A 12543-nucleotide genomic window follows, 5' to 3' on the forward strand; every position below is an offset into this window, starting at 1 on the left:
TAACTTCTCTGTTTTGTTTTCACATCCATTAATACATTAGTTCTCATTTTGTTTTCTCCTACTTCAGAACACTAGTACAGATTCATGGAATGTGAATGTTGTAAAGAAATGGGCTTTTTAATTTATGTATACCTGGGTTCAAACACTGGCACTACCATTTACTAGCTCTCTGATCTTAGGTAGTTATAAAGCTCCTGCATTTGTACTTTCCACAACTCTAGAAAGGCAATAATAATATCCAGAGATTGTTGCAAAAAATTAAATGAAGAGCTTCTTGCAAAGTGTTGGAATGATGTAAGTGGTCAAAAAATGTTCATTCCCTCTTCTGTTTCCCTACCCATAATTTATACTTTTTCTTGCAAATAGTGTTTCAGTATTTGATTATAATTTTGAGACCATTTTATAAAAATTTTTAGCTTTGCTCCAGCTGCTAAGCATAAACTATGCCCCTGTTATTGCCTTCTCAATATTCAGCCCTTGCTAAAATATTCCAGTTTCCTCCAATTAAATTTGTCCAAGCATGTGCAATTGTGTCTGTTCTATTTTATCTTTCTATAGAGGTAGCAAGAACTTGAAGGCAGAAAGCAACATTAACTTTTTTGTGTAATCTTACATTACCTAGTAGAAGGTTCTGCAAACAACAGGAACTTATTTATAGCAGACCACCTAGTCTCATCTCTATGATACTCCGGAAGAAGAAAAATTACTTAGGTATTTTCATATTTGTCCATCATTTTGTTCTGCATTAATACAATCTCCAAATGCTAATACATTTCACTTATCGAATTTTAGATATTATCTACTTTCTTTTTCTGCTATTATAAATGTCTAAGTTCTTTTATATTTTTAGTATGTCTTAAGTTCTAGTAATTCAGAGTGGAAAATATTTACCATGGACACTTTTATTTTTCCAATGTTCTACCAAATCCAAAAAGTTGCCACTAAAACTTATTTATTGCTGTCATATTTATCTGAAGACATTTTACCATTCCACAATTTTCTGAAGTCATAACTTATTTTATATTTCCAATGACTGCATAATCTAGCTTTCCTTTTACTTTTTTTTAGCTCCAACTCCTTAGTTCAAACAAGTACCATTGACCTTAACACTAAATCAGTTTTCTGTTTCATATTTTCTAATAACAACCATTTTATTTCTTTTAAGATCATCTTTATGGCCTATATTCATTCCTTATTTCAGTCATCTTCCATATATGTCAAAGCAAAAATATATTGAATGAGTATGGAGGACACAAAGGAAGGTATGATTTTTGTTTTTCCTTGAATTTTATGATTAGAAATATAATTTAAGGTTTATAATTTTAATATAAATATTATTTAAAAAGTTGTTAAACCTTGTTAATTCTTTTATTAAATACTTGTTATATAATAAAATATCTCTGTATGTGTATAATCAAGAATAGATTCTGTGTAATTGTTTTAATAATTTTTAAGTAATAAAATATTAATGAAATATCTATTCCTCTAGTTAGAAAACATGGATGGGATATTAGAAGACTTGGTTCCTAATCACAGGATGACAATGGAAGTTTATTATGAAGTAAACAATATTAAACAAAAGATTTTAAATGATGTAGATTGTCGCTAGAAAATATTTTTCATACACACAGGTTCAGCTTATTAGAAAATAAAATCACTTTTCATAAATGTAATAGCTTTCATTATTGGAATATAGAAATCTTGTCATCTGGTATTTCTTAAGTATTTTCAATGGTTAAGACACTGGGTCAGAAATTTTTGTTGAAAAGCAGTACAACTTCATAGAGGAAATTGAAAATTAGCAATTTCCTTAAAAATCCAAATTGCAATTTGATAGTGAACAAGAGATACATTTTGTGTTTAGATCAATGTCATACATTTTATAATATACTCACATTTATACACAAATTTCATGTTTACAAGTACAAAAGGCAAAGAACCATAGAGAATCTAAGCAACTGCATAATAAATTACTTTCAATAGTTAATACCATTTTCCCATTCCTCATTCTCTAAATCCAGAAGAAAACTATAAATGCTTTTTCCCAGGACGTTCCTCTCTAGCAAGCTTGCTCCTCTTCAAAACATCACTCCCAGCTGCACTCTCTGCGTTTCCTCTCTCTGAGTCAGCTCATTTATATATAGCTCCATTGATCAAGGCCCACCCCGAATGGGTGGGGCCACGCCTCCATGGGAAAATCTCATCAAAATGATCATTACCCACAGCTGAGTGGGGCACATTCCAAGCAAATCCAACCATCACCAAAACGCCTGCCCCACACAAGACCACAAAGATAACGGCATTTGGGGAACACAATACACTCAAACCGGCACATTCCACCCCCTGGACCCCAAAATGACATCATCTTTTCAAATACAAAACACATTCATTTCATCACAATATCACAGAAACTTACATCATCTCAGTAACAATAGTCAAGTACAAAATCCCATCAAAATCAATTATAGGCATGGCCAGTCCTAAGGCATAATTTTTCTTTAGCTGTAGATCTGTGAACCTAGAACAAGTTATGTGCTTCCAATATACAAAGGACAGACATTCATAGGATGAACATTTCCATTGCCATAAGGAGAAACAGTAAGGAAAACAGGGTTAACAGGAGCAAAACAGTTTCTAAAACCCGCAGGAAAAACTCCATTAGATTTCAAAGTCTGAGAGTCAATTACAGAACAATGTTGCATCCTTGGGGCTTCATTTTTAGAAGTTGGAGACTATGTGTAGTTCTGCACCTGTCTTCATTTTCACAGAACTGAACTGAGACTCCCTCAAGTTCCAGGCCAAATCAGCCAGAAAGATGTGTCAATGGTTGCTCAAATTTCATTGCTGATGAAAAAACAAGCTCCCCAGAGTTTCAAAATCAGAATTCTTGGTCTGTGCTTCTGTACTGTTCAACTGAACTTCATTTTCTAGAGCAGGTTGATTTTAGTGGAAATCCCTTCTGTTGGGGTTTCTCTGTGAGATGAATCAGTGCTCACAGAGATGCTGGAGTGTTTCAGAATACTGCCCAGAGGTAGATGAGGGTCAGTGCCTGTGCCTGCCTATCAAATATTTCAAGACCTAAGAACTTAGCATTTCCCCTACAACTGTAGGAGAACTGCAGAGGTGTCTACAAGTAAGAAGTCAGTTTGGGTCTCTATATCCAGGGATTCCAAGACTGGTTCAGTGTTCATATGCTAAATTCATTCTCTTGCGTTTGAACTTGGATATTTGAGGCCAAAAAGAACTCTTCTTATCAAAATCTATTCTGAGGATTCTGGGTTGGGTCAGATTGGAGCTGTGTGTCAGGTCCAGTGTTTGTATCAGACAAAAGACTGCTATTATTCTATGTCTGACCTGGCAGTTTACTTGACAAAATGTTTTCTAAATCACTTAATAAATCTAAGGTTTGGGCCTGATTACCTGTCATGTTCTGTGAAGGAAGCATACTATTCTGCTCACTGAAATTTGTAACTGGTGCAGTGCGGTCGCAGTTGATTTGTCTGGGGGGGGGGGGCGGCCGGTTGCTGAACCCTCGGCTCTCGGCGTTGCTCGGAGGGTACCGGCGGCGGGGGCTCTTTCCCGGAGGCGAGGGCGAGGCGGGGGACTGGGCCCGGTCCCCGGCGGAGGCGTGCAAGGTGTGGAGGGCGGCGAGAAGGAACAGGCAGGACACGGTTCTTTGAGGGTGAAGAAGCCAAGAGAGCGAGAGAGAGCTTTATTAGGGGAGAGCACCAGCTTATATTGGGTGATTAGGGGGCGGGGTAGCTGTAGAGGTCAAAGGCTTGGATTGGTTCAGAGAGGGTGCAGAGGTTGATAGACAGGGGGCGGGAGTTGTTCCGGTAACTGAGCATGCTCACTAGAGGTGGGGGAGTTGCTCTGGCAACGAGGAGTGTCCGAGCAGGACAAGGGGGTGGGGAAAAGGCGGTTCCCTCCGGCAAGCCTCTCCCAACAGTGGTATTTTGGGTGAGGAAATGGGGCCTGCCTCCGGCCTCACTTTCCCAGGCCCGGGGGGCTGTGGAGGGCGCTGTCGCCCGTGCCCACCACCCTCCCCAGGGGCGGATCCGGTCCCCTGGCCCAGGCCCGCCAAGTTGAAGCACGTAATCAGTGTCCCGCATTTCCCCCTTCTTTTCAAATTAAAGGGAGAAGCTTACCGGAGAGGTCCGCCAAGGGATGAGGGAAGGGGACGGTTGGGGAGGGGAAAAAGGGGTAGACGGTGGCTCAGCAAGGCTGGAGCTCAGCGTTGGTGTGGCGCCCGGGCGCTCGACAAGGGCCTTGCTGGTAGCGGGCTGGGTGAAAGTTTAGAGAAGCTGGAGCTCGGGGTTGATACGAGGTTCAGGCGATTGAGAAGGGCCTCGCGGTCGACGGGTTGACCGGTGGCGGCGAGGTCGCTGAGGGTTGGTTGTCATCTTGGAGTAGGCAGCGTCAGAGGTGGCGAGTCGCTGGTACTGAACTTGCACGAACGAGGAAAAAATAGCATCCGTTTGTTTCCTTACAAGTTGGACGATTCTGCGGATAATGCAGGGCCCTAGGGTGAGAGCTAGAATGATCATTAGTAGGGGGCCAAGGAGAGGGAGGAGGTATGGGAGGAGGGGTGTAAAGATGTGGGACCAATAGTTGGTGGCTTCACGGTCTCTTTTACGTTGTTCCAGTCCCTCTCGGACCTTTTTTAGGCTGTCCTCGGCGAGACCTGTGGAATTGGCATATACACAGCACTCTTCTCCTAGGGCGGCGCAGAGGCCCCCTTCTTTGAGGAGGAGAAGGTCGAGACCTCGGCGGTTTTGGAGCACTACCTCAGAGAGGGAATTGACAGAATTTTTAAGATGGGAAATAGCGTTTTGTAGGTGAGTGATATCTTCGTCCACGGCTGCCCTGAGGTGAGTTAGGGCAGAGTTTTGTCGGGCTAGTGCAGCAATTCCAGTGCCAGTGCCTACAAGACCTAGGAGGGAGGCAATTGTAAGGGCGGTGATGGGCTCTCGCTTTTGCAGAAGGGCGGAATCTGCAGTTCTTTCCAGGCGGAGGAAGAAGTCTTCCTCGCTGTGGTATAAGACCCTAGGGATAAGGACAATTAGGAGGCAAGTTTCATTAGTTGTATAGAGGGTTTGTACATTAAGGCAGGGGGTAAGTCCTGTAGAGGAGCAGAGCCATTGGGAGGAGTTGTGGGGAATAAGAAACTTGGCAGAGCTGCTGGGAGAGGAGTAGTTGGCACAAGCTGTGAGGCTGGGAGAGTTACTCGAGCGAGGGCGGATGCACTTTCCTGTAAAGGAGACTGAATGAAAGGTTAAGGGGACGGCAGAGGTATTCCAATTGCATTCCGAAGGGCTGTCCTCTGTGTTTTCTGAAAAAGAAAGGTTGGAGGCGACCGGCTCATACAGGGGGGAGGAAGTGGAGAGGCAAAGCCAACAAGAGGAGGTAAGATTGGGGTTGGAGGAATTCACTGAGGTGAAGGCCGCTTGGATAAGGTCGAGGAGGGGAGAGGAGTAACGAGAGGGGGGTAGGAAAGGTTGGGGTGGTGGTGTTGGCGATGCGCTGTTTGTAGCTGAGGTGCGGTTTCCGGATGCGCTGTGGAAAAAGGGGGTTAATGACTTTATTAGGACCAATGGCAGAGGGGTTTTTTAGTACAGCCTCCTTTTTTATCAAAATAAGGGAACCTGGGTCGACTCCTTCCAAATAGATTCTGAAGCCCCAGGTTCGACCGAATAGCCAGGAGGGATCAGTAGGGAGCTGTACGGTGAGATTTAGTTTTTGACAATTATATTTATCGTAATAAGGATTGATGGAATGGTCACGGGGCTTGCAACCAATAGGGGCCCAATTTAAAGTTAGGTAACGATCAGGGGCGTAAGGCTTCCAAGTAGTGGCTAATGTTTCACACCCCCAGTATGCACAGTAGTATTGGTTGGGAGCATTGCAGTACTGTTTCCCGGGGTTTGAGGATGGGCACATGTAATATTGGGCTTGGTTAAGGCAAGGTGTGCCCTCCGGGAACAGGATTAGGTCGCAGGGGTAGATGACGAAGGAAGGGCGTCCTGCGGTAACGTGAGTTTGCACAATCTTGGAATCTTCCCACCGTGCCAAGGTCCATTTCCAAGGTTGGTGGGGGGAGTGGGGCTGAGAGATGGCCTGGGTAGAAGAGGCGAGAGCCAACATGATTGTAAGAAGAGAAGCAATACTAGGGTGAGGGTTGTGGAGGTGTAGGGGGCTGGCTTTCGCCTGCCTATAGAGGCGTATAATTTCTCTGATCTCTATTTTCTCTGGGGTCTCACTCGGGCTGGGGTCCAGGCTCAGGTGTACTGTTGTCATCTGGTGCACCAGGCTGCGGAGATGACGGCGTTCTCGTCTCGTTAGACGCTTGGTTGCTGGTGGCGGGCCGGATTGCCCTTCCTGGGATCCAGATTGGTTGTGCTGCATCATCTGGAAAAACACAAGCAAACCCGCGCCCCTGGGCGAGGAGTGGGGAGGGACCCTTCCAGGCATTATTCTCTGGGTCCTTCCAGTAGACCATCGGGGCCTGGGTGGGCCTATATGAGGGCCCCCAATGTTTATGTAGGGGCGAAAGTCCATCCTTATTGAATGTGAGTAGATTAAGGTGAATAAGGGCTGCTATGATAAGGTCCCCTGGAGTTGCCTGGGGGAGCATAGCCCTCTCTTTTTCAATTTGTATTTTTAAGCGGCGATGGACTGCTTCCACAATGGCTTGCCCCTGAGGATTATAGGGGATGCCGAAATGATGGGTGATGTTATATAACTGAAGGAAGGCCGCAAAGGAGGCACTGCGATAGGCAGGCCCATTGTCCGTTTTTAGGTCCCAGGGGACTCCCATGAAGAGAATTCCTTGTCTTAGGGCCTTGATACAGTGCTTGGCCGTTTCCCCGGCAAGGGGGACTGCATAACACATGGCCGAGAAGGTGTCAATTATTACATGCACATATTTGAGGCGTCCAAAGGACGGAACATGAGTTACATCCATTTGCCATCTAGAATTGGGTTTTAGGCCTCGTGGGTTGACTCCCTGAGGTTGCAGGGGGCCAAGCGGCGCAAAGGGCGCACAAGTTGCACAATTGCGGACAAGATGTTTACAGGTATCTAGGGGGAGGCCACATAGATGATGTAACGACGTAGCCGAAAAGTGAAACCTGGAATGCAATAACTTGGCCTGGTTAACAGCATCCCCCAGAGGGGCTGCCGTGTGGGTTAGCATAGCTTGGGTATTCTGAGCTGAGACCGCTTGATCTACTATACTATTGCCATTAGCCAGGGGCCCCGGAAGGCCTGAATGACTACGAATGTGGCTAATGAACCAAGGATCCTGTCGATGCTCCAGGATGCTTCTGAGGTCAGAAAGTGTTTTATCAATGGCCGAGTCTCCCGGGAAAAAGGTGGAAAACGCGAGGACTCGGCAGACCTGATACGTGTAGAGGCTGTCTGTGAAAAGGTTTACTGGGTGGTTGCAGTGGGCTTTTATTGCATATGATACCGCCAGAATTTCCCCCACTTGGACTGAATGAAGGTTAACATAACTGAATAAACGGGGTTCCAGGTGGTCTTGAGAATAAGAGAGGAAGGCGAAACGGGTTTTGGAGGCGTCAGTGAAGACGGTAGTGGCACCCGGGATGGGTGCAGAGGAGGGGAAAGGATGGAAGGGGCTGCGGAAGGGAAGCTTGGCGAGTCCCTGTAACAGCCGATGGCTAGGATAATGACAGCTGAATTCCCCATGAAATCCTTCTAAAAGGATTTGCATGTCCGGGTTGTCACGTATAAGCAGGCGGGTTTGGCCTGCGTCTAGGGGCCAAACAATTTTTTCTGGCGGCGCTCCGAATACATGAACAGCCAGGGTGACTAGATCTGAAGCTAGGCTGATCCAGAGCCGCACTGCGGGGCAGATTTTCCTAAGCCGGCTCTTAGCAGGGTGCACTCAAAGTAGAGGGTCTGGCACGGGAGTGGGGGCAGGGGCAGCGCTGTCCTAAGGGTTGCCTTGAGGTGTAGAAGGCAGCCAGGGGTTGTTAGTCGGCAGGGTGGGAGGAGCGGCGGCAACTGCCGGTAGCGGCTCCGAGGGGGAGCTTGTCGAAGGGGGAGGCGGAAGTGGGAGGCCCCAAGCGTCGCAAGATGGCGGTGCGGTGGGCGTGGCTAAGACACAAGATGGCGGACTAGCTCCGCCCTGTGAAAGGGCGGGGTCTAAGGCATAAGATGGCGGACTAACTCCGCCCTATGAAAGGGCGGGGCCTAAGGCGTAAGATGGCGGACTAGCTCCGCCCTGTGAAAGGGCGGGGTAAAGCGCATGTGGTTTCCGGCCCGGCTTAGGGCTGACGTCATCACTAGAGCACTTCCTCCCCTCAGTAGAAGAAGAAGGAGGAAGTTCGCCATTTTGGAGCAGTCTGGTGGGGCGGTTGCAAAGAGGTACACGGCGCCAAAGAAAGAAAGAAACATACAAAGGACTACAGCAAAGTAATGGAGGGAAAGAGGGAGAGCGTTAGGAGGAATGGGGGTTATAGAAGAAAAGGACGAGAGGCAGACGGAAGAATGGGTAGTGGGGAAGGGAGGAGCGGCTCCGGAGCAGCGAGGGAGAGGCGGCCCCTGACGCGGAGCGGCGAGGGAGAGGCGGCCCCTAACGCGGAGCGGCGAGGGAGAGGCGGCCCCTGACGCGGAGCGGCGAGGGAGAGGCGGCTCCGGGAGCGGCGAAGGAGAGGCGGCCCTTACCTTGCAGGCGAGGAGAAGGGGAGCTGGAGAGGCGTCCGGGCGAGCGGGTGGTGTACTGGATCGCTGCGTGGAGAGGTCGCGCCCCACGTTGGGCGCCAGTTGCGGTCCCAGTTAAATCGTCTGGGGGGGGGCGGCCGGTTGCTGAACCCTCGGCTCTCGGCGTTGCTCGGAGGGTACCGGCGGCGGGGGCTCTTTCCCGGAGGCGAGGGCGAGGCGGGGGACTGGGCCCGGTCCCCGGCGGAGGCGTGCAAGGTGTGGAGGGCGGCGAGAAGGAACAGGCAGGACACGGTTCTTTGAGGGTGAAGAAGCCAAGAGAGCGAGAGAGAGCTTTATTAGGGGAGAGCACCAGCTTATATTGGGTGATTAGGGGGCGGGGTAGCTGTAGAGGTCAAAGGCTTGGATTGGTTCAGAGAGGGTGCAGAGGTTGATAGACAGGGGGCGGGAGTTGTTCCGGTAACTGAGCATGCTCACTAGAGGTGGGGGAGTTGCTCTGGCAACGAGGAGTGTCCGAGCAGGACAAGGGGGTGGGGAAAAGGCGGTTCCCTCCGGCAAGCTTCTCCCAACAGTGGTATTTTGGGTGAGGAAATGGGGCCTGCCTCCGGCCTCACTTTCCCAGGCCCGGGGGGCTGTGGAGGGCGCTGTCGCCCGTGCCCACCACCCTCCCCAGGGGCGGATCCGGTCCCCTGGCCCAGGCCCGCCAAGTTGAAGCACGTAATCAGTGTCCCGCAGTGCAGATTTCTGAATATCTTGATTTAAAGTCTTAGTGTCATTCTGAGGTAACAAACCATGAGTTACAGTCTCTGCCACCAAACTGTTGCTTATAATATTGTCTGTAGAAACCCTCTGTGCTAGTTTGGATATATTATGTCCCACCAAAAGCCATATTCTTTAATGCAAGCTTATGGGGCAGACGTATTAGCATTGATTAGGTTGGAATCTTTTAATTGTTTCCCTGGAGATATGACTCAATCGACTGTGAGTGAGATGTCTGATTGGATAATTTCCATGGAGGTGTGGACCCTGCCCATTCAGGGTGGGACTTGATTAATTCACTTGTGTCCTATATAAAAAGCTCACAACAGAGGGACTTCAGAGAACTGAGAATGACATTTTGGAAGAGCTGCAGCTAAGAGAGGACAAAAAGCCCCAAGAGCAACATTTGGAAAATGCCGTTTTGAAATGCAATCCGGGAGCAAGCAGCTGCCAGCCATGCGCCTTCCTAGCTAACAGAGGTTTTCCGGACACCAGTGGCCTTTCTCCAGTGAAGTTACCTCTTGTTGATGCCTTACCTTGGACACTTTATGACCTTAAGATTGTAACTCTGTAACCAAATAAACCCCCTTTATAAAAGTCAATTCATTTCTGGTGTTTTGCAAAATGGCAGCATTAGCAAACTGGAACACCCTGTATGATGAATGGACATTCCTAAAAATAACTCCACACTTTAATTCTTGGTCCATGTGTACCTGGTCATCAATGGAACCCTGCACTGCCTTGGTTTGAGTTTCTCTGGAGATCTCACCTGACTGGAAGCAAGCATCTAAAAAGTATCAATTTGAGTGGCTATAGATGAAGTTACTTTAGCAACCTGAGAACCAAACATTAAAACAGTTTGAAAACAAGATGATACAGAGGAATCCAGGGAAGCCCACTCTGCAGAAGGCCTGAAACTTGGTGAGGCATAAGACAGATCTGCCTGCACATTGATGAAGGAAAAGTTGTTCTGACACAACTCACAATTTTTGGGAGAGAGAAAGTTTCTCCTTAAGAGAGCAAGCTTCTGAATCTAGACCAAAGATCAGGGTTCCTGAGGACGAGGGAAGTCAGTGAAGGTCTTCCGTGGCAGAGCCCTGAGGATCCACACCTACTACCGCAGGCTGGCTGAAGAGTCAGCCACAGGCACAGACAGGCACAGGAGAAAACTGCGTAACAGGCTGTTGAACCAAAGCCACTTTGGACTTTGGTAAAAGCAACTTTGAGTATATCTTGGAGGTGTTGTAAGAGCCTGTTTTCTGGTCCTAGAGCTGCAAGAGTCTTCAAAGGAAGCTACTAGCTTATTTCTGAAGTTTCTAGCTCTGTGGTGTCTGGTCTGGAGGTTGGTTTATCCATCAACAATTTGATGGTCTTTTTTTACAATTTCTGCTTATTCATGGAGGTCTCCATTTTGCTTTTTTTACTAGGGGAATTTCTGTGCTCTGCAGGGATCTCATGACCAGTTCAGTAGATGTACTCTGCATGTCAAGTCCCATTCAGTATCATATGAATTGCCAAACTTACATTACATTTATGCTTCCTTTCAGCATGCATTTTCATGAAGTGCTGTTTTACAAGAGAGAATTGAGGAAATGATCTGTTAGGGCTCCAGAGTGTCTTTCAATTGGACAAGAGTGTCTTTCAATTGGACAACAGTAGAATTTTGGTACAGCTGTCAAATCTTTCCCTGTCACTGGATTTACTCTGCTGACCTGCAGGTGGTGGCTCTTAACCCTGTGCATGTTGAGCACGGGGCTGTTGGGCAGGATCTTGCCACAGCCGCACATGGTGCACAAATGTTCATGCACACAGCCTGGATGACTCAACCACCGCTGGATCAGCTCCTAGGCAGGAGGCTCTGGAGCTGCGGATTGCTGCCTCACCATCAGTAGCCACTACCAGCTGCTCTTCAGCCATCCCTGGGGTACCCCACTGGCCTCAGGCAGTGGCAGCTCCCCTCACGGCAGTCGGGAAAGCCAGGACGCTCAAGCCCAGAACCTGTTGGCCTCGCTGCAGCCTCAGAGGCCTCCATGGATCCCACAGGGCAGCAGGGCTGGGCCAAGGGATATATGTTTAAAATAACAGAATTGCTGCCCATAAATATGGGACTTAAAATTGTAAAAAACAAAGTTCCACATGTCTCTACCACCTGAATTCATATTTTCTACAATTTAATTACATTGGGCTGAAAATTGTCTATAATATAAGACATAACCATATACTATCTGAACAGATGTACAGAGAATGGCAAGAAAAAAATGTTCTATCTAGAGCTTCACAAATCAATAAAGTAGTTACTAGGCGCTTGAGGCTATTGAATACAGGAAATTCCGTTATTCTGAATTCAGATGCACAGTAAGCTTAAAAAACACGAGATTAATTCAGAAAAAAAAAGTTTTTAATTTTTATACTGATTATATTTTGAAATTATATTTTTTAGTATATTAATTAAATAAAATGCATTATTAAAACTAATAACTACTGGTTTATATGTCTAATGGAAAACTTGAAAACATATGCATGTCACGTTTGTGGCTTGGATTATTTTTCTGTTGGACAGTGCTGTTAACATTGGCTTCCAGCAGGGGTGCGTGTTTTTTAGCTTATCTATTTACCTAAGTAATTTTACCAATTTTAACACTTTATTAGAATACATAATTTGTGGCTTATAGTTTTCCAGATTTTATCAATGCAAAAATTCTTGTATTGTCCATGACAATCAAGATAGGTATCATTTCTACTAACCCCAAAATTCCCTTATGCTAGCTTTTTGTAGTAAACACCTCTCACCAATACAACCCTAGCATTCACTGATCTGTTCCCATCCATATTGTTCCAGTTTGCTAATGTTGTCATTATGCAAAATACCAGAAATGGATTGGCTTTATAAAGGGGATTTATTAGGTTACAGATTTACAGTTCTAAGGCCATAAAAGTTTCCAAGAAGAGGATACCTCCACTGAAGAAAAGCCGATGGCATCCGGAACACTTCTGCAGCTGGGAAGGCACATGGCTGGTGTCTGCTGATCCTTTGCTTCTGGGTTCTGGCTTCAAAATGGCTTTCTCCAAAATATCTCTGGGCTTCTGTCTCTCTTAGCT

General features: G+C 46.7%; 1 pseudogene; it reads right to left on the reverse strand.

Annotated features, from left to right (window-relative positions):
- Positions 1–2718: 2718 nt before the first annotated feature.
- Positions 2719–11476, reverse strand: LOC119506870 (annotated as a pseudogene).
- Positions 11477–12543: the final 1067 nt, after the last annotated feature.

This window comes from Choloepus didactylus, chromosome 12 (assembly GCF_015220235.1).
Source record: "Choloepus didactylus isolate mChoDid1 chromosome 12, mChoDid1.pri, whole genome shotgun sequence".
Taxonomy (NCBI): Eukaryota; Metazoa; Chordata; class Mammalia; order Pilosa; family Megalonychidae; genus Choloepus; species Choloepus didactylus.